We start from the raw sequence: 21550 nt of genomic DNA, 5'->3' as shown, positions 1-21550 counted from the left end.
GGCCACTTTCGAAAATACCATAATACTCTTTGTTTTATCGCCCCAAAGTTTGCACAAGCATTGTTTCTGTTTTCTCTTGAAGCCATTGTGAGTCCCAAGAGAAACTGGAAACAATGCTTATGCAAAATTTGGGGGTACAAACAAAACTATTATGGTATTTTCGAAAGTGGTTTATTATATACAGCACAAGTTAAATAATCAGCTGAGTTTATCGATAACATTTGCGCCTCGGTAACCGAAGCGACGGGGAAAGGGGAAGCCAGTCAATCAGAATGCGCGAAAAGCACTATCCACTTGTGTGGTATGTACTAATTAACAATTATTGCAAGAGCGCGCGTTCGATATGAGATGATAGATAGCCAACGAGGAGCGTAGCCCCGAATTAGCTATAATTATCGCATATTCAACAAGAGCGAGTGGAATAATTATATTATTAAAAAGGTTCACAAATTATGGTTAAATCTTCCCCACTTTACAAGAATATTGATGCGTGCAGTAACTGACAGACACTTGTAGAGCATGGTATAATAGCTCATATACCATGATGGCTAAGCCCATCAAAACATAGAATTGCATAGTAGGTATTTGTATTAGAAGAACAAACAAACAAAAAGGAAAACTACAGACAATAAATAAATTTGCTGGTTATTCTTCATTGAAATAATTTTCATTTCAGAGAAAGGGTACGAATCTTTGTCTTTCCAAAATTCTCCTTGTGGTCCAATCAACCCTTGTCTATTTGGTGGACATTGTATCCCCGAGCATGATGAATACACTTGTCTTTGTCCCGAGGGACGAGGAGGATCCCGATGCGAACGTAAGTGAAATAGAGAGTTACTTGAATATAGTTATCCCACACCACGGTCAAACTGATGAACACTGAGATTGAAATTGCCGAAAGACTCAAATACGTCTTGGATATTAAAGGCTTTATAAGAAAAACGACTTTCTAGAATATCCTTGGCTTGAACCTCACGTCATGGCGGCCATGTTGGTGTAGTGAACAATGCAAAGGCGAACGCCATTTTGCTTTTGTTTCGTATAACATGGCCGTCTAATCACGTGCGTGCAAGCTAAGAAAAGCTGGAGAGAACTTTGATGGGAAAAAAAGGGAACTGACACCGAAACGGGGGCAAGTTTTGAAAGGATTGATAAACTATGGTTGTGTCGGGAATCCATGAGAACCATAAGGCTCTCTTTCTAAGAGAGAAAGGTACGAGGGGCCCGTTTCTCGAAAAAGTCCCGAAACTTTACGGGCTATTTTCGGGTGTGACAATTCCCGCTGTACCTCAAGAACGGAGAGGATTCGAGTTGTCAACCTTCACAGTCAGTTTTCTTTTTTGTTGAATTGAGAACATATTAAAAGATCGGCTTCCCAAAACAAGCGGTTGGCAGTTTCACAAATGGCTTTTCGGGACTTTTGAGAAACGGATCCCAGGAATCTCCCAGGGTCACGCCTGTATCTACATCACTGACTGATTTTTCTGTTTGTCTCTTAGATTTATTTCAGGAAAAGATCTGCAATGGTTGTCATCACCATGCTGTTTGCATTTACAACAATTGTGCATGCAGGCCAGGATATACTGGAGACGGAAAAATATGTCATCCACGTATGTAACTTACGTGTAACAATTATAGGACCCAAAACAATTTACCACTGTTAGGCAATAACCGACCAAATATTTAGTGATCCATTGTAAACATATGAAAAAATCAACTCCCTTGTCCATATAGAGATAAAGTATTAAAAACATGCTGTGCCCAATATTTTAATTTCAGAGTGTCAAGTTCTGGTAGAGTTAAAAGTTAAGAAGCCATCAAATTTATAACGTCAAAGTTCCGGACGTGAAATGATGAAAAGCCGAACAAAGCGTCCGACTTCCGGCCTCAAACGAAAACCCTATTGAATACTAAAGAATGTTTCCTCAAACGACTAGAGCTCTTACCAAACTGGAATCAACAAGATCCAAACTCTAAATAATGTTTCCGTTAAACTGAAATACCCTTCAAACAACTACACCTCTTAGCTACCTGGGGTCAAAATCCAAACACTTGACATCTGTAACAATCCAAATGCTAATTCAGGGTCCGAAATTGCGACCAGCTGGTCGCTAATGCGACTGAAATTTGAGCTTTGGCGACCGAAATTTTCAGGCTGGTCGCCAGATGGCGACTGATCGCGAAGTCTTTCGACCTTGCGTCCAACTAAGCCAGCGATCGAAGAAACAATTTTTTTAAATCGAAAAATTCATGCACTGTTCTAGCTAAAAAATGCGAGAATGATTGCCATAAAATTATCCACTTGATACTCGTCTCCCACGCAACGTAATCATACGACAACAGCCGCCGCATAATTTTTGATGATGTTACGCCCCGTACATGAAGTAATTACATACTGACAAGATGCACAAACAAGTGTTTTCATTTTTTTTTGTTGACTACTCGACTGAAATGTCTTCTGGCGAGCTGCACAAGTTTGTGAGTTATTTTTATAAAGAACGAGCGAACGAAGGATTTTATTTAAAGTATATCGTGGGCATCCGAATCGGAAGCAGTTAATTTAGCAACGTTGAGGAAAGATAACCTGGGTACAACACTGCTTCCTGATAGCATTGCTAATATCGCGCGAAAAGTCAAATTCGTGGAGGGTTGCCGGGGAGACTTGATCTATACGAACGATAAACTTGTGGTTGATTCGAGAGTGACTTCCCTGATCTCCTTCAGCTGTAAGGAAATAAAAGATGGATTATACAAAATCGTTTAGATGTATAGCAGGATTTTAAAAAATCGCTAAGTCCAGCTGTCTAAAATTCTTCCTAATTGTGCGTCACCTTGGAAGTGATGTTGCCGCGTTTTTGCAACAAAGGGTACCGGACGAAGAGTCTTTTAAAATCCTTAATTTTAAATTTTTGGCTGCCAGACATTAAACTGTACATTATACACAAACGTACGAAGCGCCTTCATATTAAGTAATTGTCCGGCTAAAAAGCAGGCAGAAAAACAATAGCCCGCGGCAATAGCGTCGGTTAATTAAAATGTGCCAACATTTTTAATCAAATTAAGTTCGGCTGTTCCCATTGGTGTAAGCAGCTAAAAGCGCGAAATTTGAATTTCAATGAAAAATGTAATCGACTTGCCGTCTAAAAAAATTAGATTCTGTTTCGTAGAACAAATCATTATGCCTTCAAAAAACTATGTTTGTAAATATTCAAGATTCTATGCGCCATTTAATTTTTGCCCAAATTTGGCCGAGAGCAGAGATCATCAGGGCATGGGGAAGAAGAAAATCCAAAAAAGGCTTTTTTTTTCATTTTTTTCTCATCTTTTTACGACATTTTCCGATATTAGCCAATCAGCCCTCAATTAAAAATTAATATTTCGCAGCTTCTAAGTACTTTTGCCGCTGGGCTGCCTGCTTCTTAGCCACCATTACTTAACTGAAGAATTCTTCAAAACTGTTTTTTCTCGTTTGCAATATTGGTTGTCTATTTAATTGAAACAAGTATTAAAACAACGTCACAATACCTACCTACCCTTGAAACGGACATGCAGGGATTTAGGTTGATAAGTCATACACAATACCAAATAACCATATCGTAAGTCTAAAAGCATTGAAATCAAATGAAATTCTCGAACGTAACGACCGAATTTGATTCATTAGTGGCCTGGGCATTGACAATTCGCGCGACTAGTGATGAGTTGAAGTCTTTGTACGGTGCGCAAGGCTTGTAATTCATGCTATCCCGCCGCCTTTGTGCTGTGTAATTACACGCCCAACGAAACGGGTGTTATGCGCAATCTTCAAGCTTCGACACGTTTTCAATGGAAACGCATTGAAAAGTTTAAGTTCAAGTCTTTGACCTTTTTCGATCCTTAGCAAGTAGGAAATACGAATGCTTCAAGCGCTACTTAGAAATGTATTTTAGACATTCATGTTTTCTGTATATCATCAGAAGCAAAAATATTATGGACACTTTTGGCGACCAAATTTTTCCATCTGGCGACCCGAAAAAATTGTTTTTTATTCACCACCTGACGCTAGCACCAAAAAGTTAATTCCGGACCCTGGCTATCTTTTTATTTTTTAGAAGATTCCCATTGTCACCCAAATCCTTGCGAAAACGGTGGAACGTGCCATGAGCCCGGACTTGCCGACCCTCGTCATTTTGATTGGTGGTGCGAGTGCGCTAAAGGATACAATGGGCCACACTGCCACGGTATTATTTTAAATGATTCAATGGGGAGCTTAAGCACTCGGGTTTTTGAGACGCAGACGGCAACCGGAAGAGAATATTTTGCGTGCCAGGACAGTGGTGTGTGCCCCATGCCAGAGTTTTATACTAATCATTTCTAATGGAGAAAAGATTCTTAGCAATATATAAATTGGTTGTGTGACGACAAGTTAAAAGGGAAAACAGCTCACTTCCGGTTGCCGTCCGCGTCTCAAAAACGCGCGTGCTTAAGCTTCCAATTGAAAGGAACCTACAACCTCATTCCAGGGATTTTCACCGCCGAGGATAGTAGCCCCTCGTACTCTTGGGAGTGAAAAGCCCCTGGAATGAGGTTGAGGAACCGAAATATATTTTTGAGGGCAGAAGGGGGAGGGGAGGGGTTTCATGTGTCATAAACTAGGTCCACAAATGAGGCCTCACTCGTTTATGCCATGAATGTAATGCAGTTGGTCTAGTCTTCGGGTTAGAATCAGTTTGGGCTCGTTTTTTGAGGAACTGAAGAAGCACAATAGTGACAAGGAAAAACTTTATTTGCTTTTACTTCCAACACATACATGAATATGCTACTGCAACTAGTTTCGTCTACAGACCTTGTCAGTTGGTAGCTGTCTTGGCTTCGACGTAGCAACAGAAAACTTCGCACAGAGGTAAAGTAGATTCCAAGCGCACTGCCTTTGGTAATTCAGTCACAGTCACTTCCTTGGCTTCGACGAACAGAACTTCTCACAGAGGTAAAGTCATTCACTCACTCAATCATTCACTCATCATTCAGTCACTCACTCACTCACTCACTCACTCACTCACTCACTCACTCACTCACTCACTCACTCACTCACTCACTCAGTCATTCATCTCTTCCTCTTCTTCCATTCTTTCATTCCTGTATTCATTATCGAATACTTTCTCGTCGCTTTTTCGACCATTAACCACATTCGGCAAATTGCTGTTCCCAGTCGGTTTCAAGTTATTTGGATAGTGGGGGTAACGTTTAAGTCCAAAATGATTGTTTTGAATTGCTTGATCAAGTGGAACTTAAGAATTTCTTACCTGTCAAGGTACTCCATACTTGGATAGTAATTATACGAAAACGATCGGCTCTTGTTTCTCTAGAGTTTGATCCGTGCTTTAATTTCAAGTGCCACAATGGTGGAAGATGTGAGGTGACGAACAATGTACCACAATGATGATTGTGAAGCACCATATCAAGGAGTCTCGTGTCTTCGTAAGTAACACTGTCTCTTCCAATTTCAGGACTGCATATTTTCGTTTGAGTGGCATACTCTTTTTTTGTTACCGTGTGTCTAGAATTGCCCCTAATTATATGCTCGCGGATTTCAATAAAGCCTGGTTTTCACTGGAGAACGAGCGCAAGCAAAAGCATTATTAGCTTATGCTAGTGAAGACGAACGTCGACACAGGCATCAAAATCAACCACGGCCTCCGCCATTTTGTTCAAATGCTCAGACGCGTGGAATCCGGAACGAGTGCTTTAATTGGCCAGACGTAGCAACTTTCCTTTTGCTTATGCTGCGTTTCGTTTTCACAAGGCGATGCTTGCGCTTGCGCTTTGCGTCGCTGGTGAAAACTAAGGCTTAATCGTCACAAAGTGTCCCCCTGCTCTCCTCCCCAACTTCAACATCACCCGTTTCTAAGTACACAGACAATTTACTGCGATTTTCATAATTCTGCGGAATCTTACCTTTAAGCGCTAAGCGCCAAACTGCGTTTTGGCTTCCATCAATCAAATTTCTTAACTTAGCCGGGAAGATCTATTCGCCTCTGAAAAGTGGAATTGGAGTTTTTGTTTAGTCTACAACTCGAACACTATTATGATACAGTACAGATTCCATTGCTTTCCAAGGGCGTCGAAATTGAATATACGAATGTTCCGTGGGAACAAAAGATGCTGATTGGTGGGTTAGTCACGCATCAATTGATTTCGTCATTTGTGGTGGCGTCGGAAGTTTTGATGCAAGTGCAAGCAAAAACGCAGTTTGGCCCTTGGCGCTTGAGGATGAATTCCGCAGAATTACAAAAAAACACGGTAAGTCACAGTTGTCCCCCAAAAGCTGCTCAACAAGTAAGGATAAAGCTGCATACATTTACCCTAGGCTAAAACTTAAGCTAACCGTTTTCCCCTTACGTTATTGTTGCAAATATGTAGCAAAGGATTACGACTTAAATGGGACATTTCGTGTTGGATGTCAAATTTGAGCGTGCATCTAAGAAGGCCCTTTCCAAGTTCACGTCTGTCTCCTCTTCAAAAGCGGGTCTAAGTGCGAAGTTATTGAGGTGGTAAAAAGTTCTATTTTACATATGAATGAAAACTATTTTTCAGAAGAAAAACTTCGCACTTAGACTCGCTTTGAAGATGAGGCAGACATGCACTCGGAAATGGCCTATCTGTTGCATTTCTGGACATAATTATAAGTGGCAGTTATGAGCAGCAGCGAAAGGAAAGACGGGGCAAATTCAGGCTTGAATAGTAGAAACTAATTGATAGATGCAGAAATATATGCTCATATATACAATAATATATAGATTTAACCAAGCCTAAAAGCGGAGCTCCAAGGTTATTTACTATTTCAATAATGATGCAATCGAGACCCAGTACTTGGTCAGCGGTCAACTTAAAGAAACTCAGCTGACCTCGATGAGTTCTAACCTTGAGCCCGCGATATGGTCACGTGATACTGGTCACATTTGCATGCTTGGGGGGGGGTGGACGGGTCGCACGGTGGTAGGGTGGCCCAAACCAAATTTTCTCTCACAGATGAGTTGCCATAATTTCTTAACATTGTGGTCCTCGCGCGCGCCTTGCGCGAAGCTCCGCTTCCATTCGTCTGCTCACCTCTGATGGCATATAACTCAAACTTCCAAGAGACCATCTCCCAGTTTGCTTGGTTGGCTTAGTAGTTGGCAGAGCAGTGCAGAACAATCGCAGGGTCCTGGTTCGAGCCCCGTTCAAGAATAGATTTTTTGCAGGCTTTCTTCGCAACTAATTAAATTACTAATGAACTGCGATGATCTCCAACTCTCGTGTGTTTCAATTTCCGCAGTTCAAATATAGGCGGTTTTCATGTTACGTCATCGCCGCCATGTTAGTAGACGAAAAACAAAAGATCTCTCATTAGCTCCTTTTGTTGGTCCACCAGCAACTGTGCATTACATCATTGCTTTCTCTCTCTATAAATTGCTTGCAAACCATTTATGTGCATGGCGCCGGATGGTCGGATATTTAACAATTATTCCATGAACCCTCGTTGGATGCAAGATGGTAACAGGCCAACGCGCGGCATAGCATCGAGTTTGCATTATTACCAATCTGGTATCCAACGAGGGCGAATGGAATAAATTGTTTTAATTAATTCTCAATCTTCGGGTTTGCTAAATTTTATTTAAGTTTAAGGTACGACCGGAAAGTGATTTATGCTGAGCGAAATTTTCCGCATTATTTCCATATAAGGTCAAACGCAGGTATAATGACTGGTAACCGAGATCTAGTGAACAGAAACCATGAGAAAGCTAGAATTGGATTATCCGAGGTTGAGAATTTAATAATGATTGATATGCATGAGTAAAGTCCTAACTATCATACTAATTAGCAGCGGCGCGCGCGAGATTTCAAAATCAACTGCAAGTTTAGAAAGGAATTGGTATCAAAAAGTGGTTAAATGCCTGTCTTCTAGGTCTGATTAGAAAACCCACACTTTAGGCTGCAAAATAACGGTAACACAAAAACTGCTTAATTGAGATGTTAAAGAAGTGAAATCGACCAGTAGAAAATACTGAGTGTTTTTTTATTCTTTCTTTGTTTTATATTTTTGCTCGCGGTTTCGGTCCTGCCCATGCACAAAACACACTCCTTTTTCTAAAAGACAGCCAGCATAAGTTTGGATAAGTTACAGTTGCGAACCGACGACAAACGAATTTGTTGTTATGTTAACGGTCAAGTTAACAAAGTTCTACTACCTATATTAACTATATTGAAACTAATTAGTGTAATCTCTTTTTTCTACAGTGGATAATCTCTGTCTGCCTAAAGACGGTGTAAACAGGAAACCCTTGTCTAAATGGCGGCAAATGCGACTTCACAGATTATGGTGAAGTGCGATGCACTTGTCCGCTTCCTTATGAAGGACCAACCTGCGCAGGTAATTAAGATCGTTTTCCATTATGATCAGCCGCTTTAACCACATACAAAAGAGTTTTAACTGTGGTCTAAGGTTTCTGAGGTTTCTGAGAAAACAACTTTTTCGAACCTACGGCTTCCGTAAACCTGCACCATTTGAGCTACTAGAACTCCTGCATTGGGAGATCGGTCGTTTATTTAGGTCCTGAAAGGACAATGTTTTCCACTGGTCTGCGAGCTCTTCAAACTATAGAACATTTGGAAATCTCAGGCCGCATTTCTTTTGTATCTTTATTTCTCAGGCCGCATTTCTTTAAATGAACAAGAATCGCATTTTATGACCAAACAATCTGTGCAAACCACCTTGTGGACAAGAAGCATGCGAGGAGCCAAACCCCCACCGAGACTTCTCTTGGAATCTGTTTAAATGCTTAGTTGAAAACCTTAGCAACAGTAGATAGATGGGAAGATACAAAAGGTTTTTCGCGAGGAGCCACGTTTAAAGCGACAACTCCCAGTGAACCGAGTTATGAGCGTTACAAGTCCTCTTGACTTCAACGGGTTTGAACCCGTGACCTCGCGATTCCGGTGCGGACGCTCTAACACAACTGAGCTATGAAGCTGTTTAATGCTTAGTTGAAAAGCAGTGAGCTGGTCATTTGAAATGGCGACATGTAGAATAGAGTTGAAAGATCACAAACATGATCTTTTCGCAATTTTTTATTCGAGAGGGAGAAAGAGAGACTTCGTTTGAAATCTCGCGACAGGTCACTCATTAAAGTTTGATCACTGAAAAAGAATACGGAGCTTACGATCTTAAGCACGCCGCGTTTTTGAAATCGGCGCGAACGCCAAACAGAACTGAAGATTTTGCACGCTAAGAAAGCACGCCGGGTTTCTACCAGGTTTTTAAACTAATCCTCTCTAATGAAGAAAAGATCTATAGTTTTTAAATAATCCTAATCTAATAAGAAAAGATATAATAATAATAATAATAATAATAATAATAATAATAATAATAATAATAGACACTTATAAAGTGCAGTATCCACTAATTGCTCAAAGCGCTGTACAATAATATGTTAAAAACTATATAAAAAATACACAGTAAAAACTATTATAAGAAATAATAAAGTTGACTAAAACTACTAAAATCAAACATCGTAGGCCAATTTAAATAAGTATGTCTTCAAGTGTGCCTTGAACTGGTCGACAGATGTAACACCCCTGAGTTCAGGAGGCAATCGATTCCATAACCTAGGGGCAACTACGGAAAAAGCCCTATCACCATACGTCTTTAACCTTGATCTAGGCACGGCTAAAAAATCCTGAGAACTAGAACGAAGTAATCGTGGACTATTTCTATAACGTAAAAGTTCAGATAGGTAAATTGGTGCTAAGCCATTAAGACACTTGTACACTAAGAGTAAAATTTTAAAATGATATATAAATGTGGTTACGACATTTACAACTTGTAAACGAAGTTTTTTTCAGTTTTTATCGTTAACTACTTTGCACTCACGATAAGTACCTACCTAAGTATCTTCGCTAATTCATTTGTATCAATTTATCCACCTTATTTAGCTTTTCTTATAAATAGGATTAAATTCAAATTGTACAGCTCATTCACAACCGAAGATGGCATAACTATGTCGAAACATGTCTTGTAAAGATTGTTTTATTTCTTCAAGTTATTTTTCATCCGCTGTTCTCAAGACCCTTTACATTGTGGTTGTGCAAAGACAGGTTACAAAAAAAAACAGCTTACTTATGGTTGCCGTTTGCGTCTCGAGAGATCGTCGAGTGCTTAAAGCGCCCTAATTCGTTTATACCACGCGGTGAAATAGTATCTCCCTCAGCTTTCTTCTTCTTGCTTTTCTTACTACCGACATACGGTGTTCCAGAAACTTTTTAGATAACATCCTATTTCAGGGAAAGTCTACCACCCAATAATAATACAAACACAAACAGTCTGTAACCATTTCTAGAACTCAAAGAAATGTTACATGTTTACCGTGGCGTCTGAAGAGATTTAGGGGGCGTTCGCTTGACCCTATTCCGGAATAAGAATACGTGGTTTGGTGAGTTAAAACGATAATATTATGTCTGTCGTTTTGAAGCAACAAGAATAATACAGATATTTTTTTAGAATTTTAGCATTATTTTAGTAGGTGTCGGAATTTTAATGTGAAATCATCCAGAATCTCCGTAAAATCAAAGGATTTCTAATTCTAGATCCCGAATAAATGAATCCAGGTGAATCCAGGTGGCCATCGAATTCCAGATCCCGAATTCTGGATCCCGGATCCTGATTCATGAATTCCGGATTCCGAACTCACGGGTTCCACCGAAGTGGATCCTGGATTCCATCGAAAATCTATGAATTTGTGGATTCTATACAATGGATTTCGGAGTCCACGTTGTGGATTCTGGATTCCAAATCCTAACATTTGCTGGATTCCGGATTCGGATTCCTTCACATCGCGCGATCTATTCTATGAATTCCTATTCCGGAATACGGTCAATCGAACGCAACCTTATTTTTCGGTGATGACTATGGGATTCTCGGAAAAAGAAACCGAGTGCTGCTTTACAGGAATGGAATCTCCAACCGAAAAAGTAATCGAACAAGTAATCCTAACAAATTATCGAATATCCCCGAGTAAACATCGAAAATTAACTCTCTTCATTTCTAGAACGTTCTTAACTAAGAAAAAGGACAAACCAAGTTCAGAAAATTCTAGATATCATAACCTTTTTCTACATTATCTTTTTTCTGTTTTTTCTTTTGGTGAGCATCAGTACAATTATAACTGCACTATTTTAATAGTCAGCAAATTGATATGGCGACGAACGTAGTCCGAAATCGACTAACTCACTTTTCATTGGTCCTTTCACACAACCGCTCCGATGTCGTTCTTTTTACGTTTGATAGGACGATAGTTGGCTCAATGAACTGGAACCTATTTCCTGACCAACGTTTTGGTTTGAAGATCATGATGCTTTGGCTGAACATTAATGAATTAATGCTTCATTTTTCGGTTAAATGAAGCCATTTTGGCTCGTTATGATACATGGAAAATGCCTTGACACTTCACTTTGTAGTTTTTCAAATTAAATTATTTGAGACGTTTCCCAACGGATCATTTGTGCTAGACGTGTGTATATCACTATTTAATCTTACATATTGACATTTTGTTATTTTTTTTGGGTGCGTTTTTTTTTTTTTCTCCCAAAGAATGCAAGCTTACACAGATACAGGAAAATGAAGCCAGGAAAAAAGTAGGGAGAAAACCTAAACGAGACCCCGCGTGGTGAATAACATTAAAACTCTAAACAGGTTTATCCAGGTCATGGTTCGCACAGCTTTGTTCTTAAACCGCGGACTGCCCTTATGAATAGTCTCCGCACGTGCGGCAAATGTTAAAATAGACATTGAAAATATTTTCAAAGGCACAGGGATTTCGCTCGATGCATCATTTCCTGCGTTGATTTGAATAATTCACTCGAATTACATTTTTAACAAACTCTTCCCTCCTGAATATAGAGATTGGTATTTATTTTTTGTAGAAGCTCCACCATCTGACTCAGACTGTGCTTTCCGTTCTAGTAAGCTGTAGCCAAACAAGTGTCTCCATGGAGCTCAATGCATAAGAATCAAAAGACACTTCTGTGCGTGTGTCCTGAGCACACGTTTGGACGGTTGTGGTGAGAAAAAAACTACACCAACAACTGGTAAGTGGTCCATTTCAAAGGTTGACTCCTTACCCCAAGAACAATCGAATCTAGCTAATTTGGTAACATTTTTCTGCCTAGGCAGAAACTGAATCCAAGATTGTATATACCTCTATTGCCTCAGAGGAAAGGGCTTTTATCTTGACTGCAGCTAGATGGTGTCAAATGACAACCTGTCGATGCCATCAGACACAAACTTGGCCGAGAGCGACCCGTTTTGCGTGATATTTATTTCGTACAGACTTCTTGACCAAACGATGAAAAGGCCTGAAGTCCATGGATTTCCCTCTGTATTTCACGACAGTGGAAAAGCGATGCCTTATAAGGGAAACATCAAACTTTGTAAAGACGTGTGGTAACTTCACAGTTTAGAACCTTGTCTTGTTAAGGGAAAAGCCAAACGTTTGTAACTTACTCTCCTTTGGAATTCTTGGACAGCAGCTGCAGCCCGGTTCCTTGGTACCCTTGAAAGTGAACACTCCAATGTCAAAGCGTTACTCTTCTTGCGTTTAAGGAGGCTCGAAAGACTCTCTGTTTAGATCGAATGACGCTACAACACTGTATCGCGTAACAGCAATGTTATGGTACCATATGAAACACTGATCATTTTCAAACAAGATTTGATCATCATTGTGATGTAATAAGTTACCTTGGCAACGGGAAAGCCCAGCAAAAACACCCTATATTTTGGATTTAGTTGCTGATGTCTCAAAAGACGAACGGGGGACCTCCCTTTTTTATTGCTGAAAAGTGATTAGAAGGCCACGATGAAACTTTCGAAAACTTGAATTAATTATGTCTAGAGGATTCAGAGCTACCATAAAGAAATCACAAAATTAAGGTCGCTCTGAACCAACTGGACAGAATTTTTTTTTAACTTTGCAGAAAGTTTCATCTTGCCCTTCTGATTACTTTTCAGAAATAAAACCCTTGCCCTATTGTTCTGACACAAAGATTTTTTGTCTAATAACAATAGGGCAACCGTAACACGTCACAGTTATTCAAGATGGTGGCGCCCGCGAAATTTAAAAACAAAAATAGGCGATTCTAAAAATTATTTATTTCGGATACGAAAATACTTCAAACTGACTTGACTGTAACGGTTATCTCCTGTGATTTAAATTTATTTTTTGTTGAAGTGGAGGTTTCCTTTAACATGTTCTTGTCGTGTGGTGTACTAAGTTCGACTGCAAACTAAGTCGTTCTTCGAATTCATTGCATCTTGCAATAAGAAAACCACATTGTCCTTAAATATTTGAGATAATTCTCCTGTTACACTACCGTGTCACATTTCTTTTACCTTTATTTATGCTACTCACGCAAAAAGACCAACAACAACAGTAAACCAAGGTTCTTATAAAAAATGTGTAGACGAAATATAATTTGTGGTTTATTTGATCATTTGACAGCTCCACCTAAAAAAGTAGCATGCCATCCCAATCCTTGTCTTAATGGAGGCATATGTAAGGAAACAGGGGTTAATCAGGATTTTGACTGCATTTGTCCCAATCCTCGTTTTAAAGGAAGATTCTGTGATGGTAAGTAAATAAGCCCACATTCTTTCAATGCACGTTTTTAACAAGTTTCTACATCCTGGGCCTTCTCGAATAGGTATCGTTGCCAAAGCGCTGAACACATCTATGTCATTGTCATCATTTCAATACTCTCTCTTTAGAGTGGCGTCCTGATTGAATGGTTGGTTATATGCCCACTTTACGTGACGACTCTAAATTTAGAAAACCTTTTGAGGAGAGTGAAGTACGACACCAAAAGAACTCTCATAGGCTCCTTTTGGTCGTCCATGCAGCAATTGTACATTGCAGCATTGTTATCTGTGTCTCTAGAGATTGTTTTCAAGCCCCCTATACAGTCTGATTTTAGAACTAGATTGGTCACATGGCACTATACGCATCAGCAGAATAAGCTATACGAAAACAAATGTAGTAGTGTCTATTAACCCATCGTATCCATCTGGCCTCGGTTGTTCGAGAAGTGGATAACACTGTCCACCGGGATAAACCACTATCAAGCGGATAAAACACCAGCAGGTCCAATTGAGTTATCTGAGGTGCAGGGATGGCGCAGTGGTGAGAGCACTCGCCCCCCACCAATGTGGCCCTGGATCGATTCTCAGACTTGGCATCATATGTGGGTTGAGTTTGTTGGTTCTGTACTCTGCACCGAGAGGTTTTTCTCAGTGTACTCTGGTTTCCCCTCCTCAAAAACCAACATTTATCTGAATATGCATTGATTGTTAAATTCAGTTTACAGTGTCCCCACGTAGTGCTCTAGAGCTAGAACGACTGGGCACTTAAATAAAGTTCCTTTCCTTTTCCTTTTTCTTTTCCTTCCTCAATGGATAATGCTATCCACCCTTCGAAGAACTGGGGCCTGAGCGTTAACCGAAGCGGCTGCCATGAAAATATGCCAACATTAGGGTGGAAATCGAAACCGATCATCGCGTTTTCTCACAACTGTGTTAAGAGCCGGTCAGACGTTCGCAAAAAGTGAAAAATTTCAGATGTCAATTCGCGTAAATAAGTACGAAACAAGTAAATAGCAGGGTTACGTTTCTATTGAAACGTTACCCGTGTATCGCTTTATTCATTTGACAGAATTAACTATGAGAGTGTAACTTAAAGCTACTTGCATTCACTCGCAGTGCGATTTTCTCCTTTGTCTGGAAGTGATCTTTTATTAAACAACAACTGCTTATCATTTTCTACAGTTGATATGTGTGCTGAATGCGATCCTCACGCGCGATGCGTGAACGGAAAATGCTTTTGCCGGAAAGGTTATAAAGGAGATGGGTTTTCCTGCAAGAAAGGTAACTATTGCAATTATAGCCGCAGTGCTTGCCTATTTTGTTCCTTCCTGGACGAAATGATTGACAATTAAGTTACCGGTAATTTAATTTACATTATAATTCGTTTCAGCGAGATTAATGGACCGCAAAATCATATATCCTCAAAACTGAGCCTTCTTACGAAAATTTGAACGCCTAATTCCTTTATTTTTGTTTGCTAATCGATTGTTTGAATAAAGTGATTGTCTTAACCTTCCAAAAGGCAGATTTTGTTGGTTGCATAGAAAGTTTTCGATATCGCCTTTCAATTGATAAGACGAAGAATGCATGAAAAATCGAAAAATGAAAACTGTGTCGTGAACTAATCATTGACCATGTGGCTACTTAACCTAATTTGCTCTAGTGGGGGACAGCGTTGTCCACTGGGAAAGGCTACTATCCAATGGATGCCTCAATCGCTTTTGCCAATGTGCATTCGCATCTTTGGGATAGTGCTTTATCCAGTGAATATCGCTGCACCTTTCAAATAACCGAGGCTACCACTCTTGTCAGCATGTATTAACGTCTTTTCTTTTCCAGTAACACCAAACATGCATTGCCCTCAGTATGCAGTCGTTACCAGTGGTAATACTTGCTTGTGTAACCCTGGTTATTACATGAGCTATACAGGCAAACGTGTCTGCATTCGTAAGTGACATTTTTTTTACATGTGAAAATCGTTTTCAGAGCCCACACAGCTAATAGCTTAACCGCCAACCACGTAATTTCTAATCGCAATGGCTTTATCTTTCTTATTGAAGAAATAATGTTATTTCTCAGTTTTACGGATTTAAAAACTTGGCCGTCAGTTCCACCAAGTTCACCAATAGACCATTTTACAGTTGTAGCTAAGTTACCTGGCCTAAGAATGGAAGCGAGGCTGCCAGTGACCCTGCTTTGATACAAACCTTTGTGCTTTTCTAACGTTAATGTTGACTAATTGGAATTACAATAGCACAATTTACGTGATAAAAGCAGTGAGGTCTGTATTAATACAAGGTCACCGACAGCCTCGCAGCCATTCATACGCCAGGTCACTAAGCACACAACTGTAAAATGGCCTATTGAGGGTTTACATCTGACGTCGTGGCTGCTATGTTGGTGAATAGAAAACTTCCTGGTGTTTTGTACACCAACATGGCCGTCTCATCACGTGGATGCAAACCAAGAATTGCTACATTTTGTGCCCCACGAGGGGGACCTTAAAATCTACGCAAGTTTTCGTTTTTCAAACTTCTCCGTGACCGCTCCAGTTTATTCAGAGAGGCAGTGTGGCCCTGTGGTTAAGGGCGCTGGCCTTGAGATCTGGGGATCCCGAGTTCAAGACCCGCTCTGACCACTCGTTGAATTTGTTCCTGGTTGTCCCTGCTGCACTTGTAAATAGCCAACTTGTTTGCCTCCGGCCAGTTGGGATTCTTAACAGTTGTTGTTGTTGTTGTGTTTCATTGGCCCTGAAAGCCCCTATGGGGAGCGGTCAATTAAGTATGTATTGTATTGTATTGTATTGTATTGTATTGTATTCAGCTTCTTCAAAATAGCCAAAGCCACTCACTAAACTGAATTGGTAAAAAGCGGTGGTTTTCAAAATGAGAGAGATGATCCGAATTTGCCGCTTTGCATCCACGTTTTCCGCAGATATTGTGATCTGGTCATTTCACGTCACAGGTTTGCAGAGAAGTATTAAGAAATGGCGAGAATTCCAAACGCACTTGTGAATTTATTGTTTTGTTCGTCTGATATATAGAGGACATAACATGGCCGCGGGAGAAACGAATTTTATTCTCGAGTGCTGAGAGGTACTATCAGCACGAGACGATAAAATTCGTATCCCCGAGCGACCATGTAATGTTCTTTCTGTTTATCACATAGATACTGATGAAATGTCTTGATTAAAAACAACTTGTTATATTAATTGTCGAAATGGTAGCCTGTTCCACGCTCCCAGATAGTCGGGAAAACGAAAACGACTGCGAGGGAAAAGCGAGTGGGGGCTTGGGTCGAGGCGAGGCCAAGCTCGCGTTTTATTGGCTAATCGTGTTAGTTACTATGACGAAACCTATATGATCACATGTGAAAGATAAAAATGATCAGTATGTTCCGGCATTTCCTACGAAGGAAAATCCAAGTATTCCATCAGTATCTATACAATAATATTGTTTCAATGTCGTTCTCACTGATGTTGATGTCGTAGATCTTAACGTCTGCCCTGTTGTGTTACGTGGTTCTATTCTCCGTTTTTATCATCACTCTCAATTGAAAGCGTCCTTATTTTGTTGCATTGTTTATTTCCTGAGGATAATTTAAATGACACCGAATGAGAGAAGGATCCTCTCCTTTAGCTGGACAATTTGAGCAATTGTCACTTCATATAGACACCTCTGGGCCCGGTTGCTCGAAAGCCGATTAACTTAATCCAGGATTAGCCTGAACTTTTGCTTCATGATTTCAACTTTTTGGTGATAGTTTCTGATAGTTTTCTAATTTTGCTGAATTTTAGCGTTGATATTTAGGAGTAGGAAAATAAAGTCTTCTGTTAATTTCTAATCTGGGATTAGCGTTAATCAGCTTTTGAACAACCGAGCCCTGGAACATACAGGTGGCTCCAACGAGAATTTAACCGATGACCTCTGTGATGACGGAGAAACAGTTCTACCTGACTGAGGGATGGAGCCACACGGCTGGGAGCAGGTCAATTTGTTAGGGTCATTTTTTCCCGTGAAGCACTCGTTAAATGAAATGAAATAAACGGAAAATTGATGTGCGGGTTATCGACGAATGAGAAGTGATCCTCATACTTAATTTAAATGACAAAGTTAAACCAAAGCTTCAAAAGAAAAGAAGAGGTAAAATGCTTAAGTCAGCACTGCATACCGCTCTGCTGTCGTAGCCATAACGCCATCTATGAATTGATCAATTGCACATTTCTGTTACATCCTCAAAGAGCTAAATAGATAAACAGACCCTTTCTCATTTTTTTTAGCGGTGGATGACCAAGGAACAGTTCGAGCCCTACCTGCGCCAAAGAATGATAAATTACTCGAGGACAGTTCTGCTAGAAGAGGCGGACAGCAGTGGTCAGGTAATAATCATTTGCGTTAAAATGACAGTAATTTCTCTTAAATCAATATATTAAGGAGTTAAAGCAGAGACGGCCGCTGCGGCAACGCCGCCACAAAGCAAGAATATTATTGGCATTTCAGTGCATTTCCTCGCCGTACTCCAGGAAACATTTTAGGGACCTTAAGATCTACGACGGCGACTTCAACGAAAACCTCGAAATATCACTTTGCTTTATCATAATTCTTTCGCGGTTATTCTGTCTCGCTCACTTCTTACAATTTGGGCGAAGTCTCCGAAAAATAAATTGGTACGAGCAGTTACAAAGTGAAAATAGAGAATGAAAGATTCTCTTTTGCCTGGTCACGTTGTCGTCAAAACCTCAAATTTGGTGATTTCACGTCGTCGTTTTGCAGAGGACCGCAAGCATATTTGCTAAAATCCGTGCTGCACGGGCAGCACGATTATTCATGCTCTTTTAACCAATGATATCATTGTTTTGCGCCGTTGTTGTTGCCGTCGCCGTCGTAAAATCTTAAGCTCCCTATTAGGGGGTTTAAGCAAAGACGACGGCTACGGCAACGGCAACGGCAACGCCACAAAGTAAGAATATGATTGGCTAAAAAAGGAAAAGTAATCGTGTTGCACGTGCAGCACGAATTTCCGTGCATTTCTCTGCCGTACTCCCCAAAACAACAACGTGAAATCACCAAATTTTAGGTTTTGACGACAACGTGAGCATATAACCACGAAACAGTCCTTTTCTGTTTTAACTTTAAAACCGTTCGTAACCATTCAGTTATAGGATAGTTCTCGCGCATTGTACAAGGTGAACAAGTCGGAATAATCGCGAAATACTTGCGACGGCTACAGCAACGAAAACGTCGTTCCGAAATATAACTTAGCGCTATCACAAGTATTTCTCGATTCATGATTCCGTCTTTGGCCCGTTGTACAATACAGATTAGTTAATCTGTTAAGTCGGTTCAAATATGAGTGTTACACGACCAACGTTTGCAAAAACGTAATCCTTCCTTGTACTCGTACATGTTCATTGCCGTGACTTTAACATCTTCAGTTCCCACGGCCTGCTCCCGTCTGACCTTGTAACTCAGTCGGTAGAGCAGCGGTGATCTAACCCGAAGGTCGTGGGTTCAATTCCTACTATGGTCAGAGTTTTTCTCTATCCTTGTGTGGGCCATTTCCATAAGTAGGGCTAACGCTCACATGGTTCATATGGGAAAAAAGAACTAGCACTTCACATTACACTCTAATCTGTTAAGTCAGTTCAAATATGAGTGGTACACGGCCAACGTTTGCAAAAACGTAATCCTTCCTTGTATCCTGTAACTGGATGAGTACAAAAGGTTTAATTGTAAAGATAGAAAATAAATGGTTCATTGTTGCCTGCTCACTTTGTCGCTAGCTTAAAGCGAAAATTTGATGATTTTGTGGAGTACTGCAAAGAAATGAACTGATATGCGTGCTCCACGTACAGCACGATTATTTCTTCATTTTTAACCAATAAAATTCTTGCTTTGCAGCTTTGTAGTTTGCCGTAGCTGCCGTCTTTGCTTTAAAGGCCGGGGCACACCAGGCGACAAGTCGCAGCGACATGTTTCTGCAACAAGTTGCTCCACGTGCACTACTTGCAAAACCAGTCGCTGCGACACGACGCCTGTTCGGTGCACACACAGTGATCTCGTATAAGGGGGAATGTGAACTAGTTTTCCAATTCAATATGGCTGACCATATGACGCTCTCTCATTGGTTCATTTATATTTTGTCGCAGCGACTTGTTGCGGAAAGTGTACACACGATGCGACAACGCTGCTTCCGCTAATTTTGTCGCCGCGATAAGTCGCACGAATTCAAACTGGTTTGAATTCGTGCGACTGATCGCGGCGACAAAATTCTGCCGCAGCGACAATGATTTTCATGAAATTAACCGTGTCACACAAGGCGAATTGTTGCGGCGACTTGTCCCCGCGACGTGACGCAGCGACTTATCGCCTAGTGTGTCCCGGCTTTAACTCTCGTGTGTGAAGTGACCAAATTTTAAGGCCGGGACACACTAGGCGATAAGTCGCTGCGACACGTCGCGGGGACAAGTCGCCGCAACAAATCACCTTGTGTGACAAGGTTAATGTCATGAAAATCATTGTCGCTGCGGCAGAATTTTGTCGACGTTCTCGTTGCCGTTGCTAAAGCTCCCTGCTAGTTAAGGGATCTACGACGGCGACGTCGACGAAAAATTGACCTCAAAATATTACTTTGCACTATCGTAAGTCGTTCGCGTTCACGTCTAAAAATTTGGGCAAAGCATCCTAAAAATAAATTGGTACGGCGGTTTTAGAGTAAAAATAGAGAATGCCGGAAAACGTCAAATTTTGTGATTTTGTGATTTCACGCCGTCTTTATGCAAAGTACTGCAAAAACATGAGCTAAAAGGCGTGCCGTACTTGCAGCAATGTTATTTTCCTTTTAAATTAATGTTATTCGCTATCGCACCTAAATTATGAAGTTTCCATGAAGACAGGCGATTGCCCTAACTAGAGTTGTTGTTTTTTTTTTTTTACGATGACACAATGATCTTCTACTGATGTCGCGTCTGTCTTACATCTTTGTCATCAGTCTTATTTACTAAAGATCTTATTATTTACAAGTCACATCTTCTTTCCAAGCAGAAGACATCATAGTGACAGAGTATGGTAACCTTGGATGTTGGTCCGATACGACAGAATGGAGAAACCCGTCGAAAAGGGCGATGATGGTACTGGAAGGCTTAGACCCACTGCTTGCCGACAGTTATCGCCAAAGGAAGCAGCCAATTAGCAAATGTGCTGAAGTGGCAAAGCGTCTTGGGTTACGCGTGTTTGGCATTCAAAATGGTGGGCAGTGTTTTGGCGGTGCAGACGAGGCTACGTACAAAAAGTACGGGCCATCTGAGAAGTGCGTTGATGGTATAGGAGGGCCTTTGGCCAACGATGTATACAAACTCTAATTGCAGTCCAGAGTCGTGATCTATCTGCCACAAGTTGCAAGTTCATTACAACAAAATGTAACAGGGAGTGCTGTGAGCCATTTGAAGAACAATGAATATGAAAACACAGCTTATGATGGAACGTCACATGTTGTTTTTTTTTTTTTCTCTCAAAAACCCACGTTATTCCTTTTCACAATTTTTTAGTGGACGAGCTGCATATCCTCCATAAAAACCAGTACTTTATAGGGCCACTGTCATATTTTTTTGAACATAGAATTCAAAGGAGTATTTAACCTTGAACGAGACCATAAGGGCCAATTTGCATGGAAACAAAAGAATACTAAAATGGCGGCCATTTTCCAATAAGGTGTATTCACAGCTTCAAAACCTTCGAACGCAAGTGTTGCACCCTATCCCTATGCAGTTTTACATAATTGCTGCAAAAACATTTTGTGACTATAAATATTTATTAACTCCCTCAATTGGGAAGTACAAATTCTTTGCTTCTTTGTCTGTGTGCGATGTGCATTTAAATGATTATCTAGATTGATTTCATGCCTCGT

The 21550-nt window shown here is 40.5% G+C and overlaps 1 pseudogene; it reads left to right on the top strand.

Annotated features, from left to right (window-relative positions):
• The window catches only part of LOC138031345 (uncharacterized), a 41375-nt pseudogene extending 19841 nt beyond the window's left edge, over nucleotides 1–21534 (top strand).
• The last annotated feature ends 16 nt before the right edge of the window (nucleotides 21535–21550 follow it).

Source organism: Montipora capricornis, chromosome 14, assembly GCF_036669925.1.
Source record: "Montipora capricornis isolate CH-2021 chromosome 14, ASM3666992v2, whole genome shotgun sequence".
Taxonomy (NCBI): Eukaryota; Metazoa; Cnidaria; class Anthozoa; order Scleractinia; family Acroporidae; genus Montipora; species Montipora capricornis.
The sequence above is the reverse complement of the archived record's forward strand: the minus strand, read 5'-3'. Positions and strand labels throughout refer to the sequence as shown.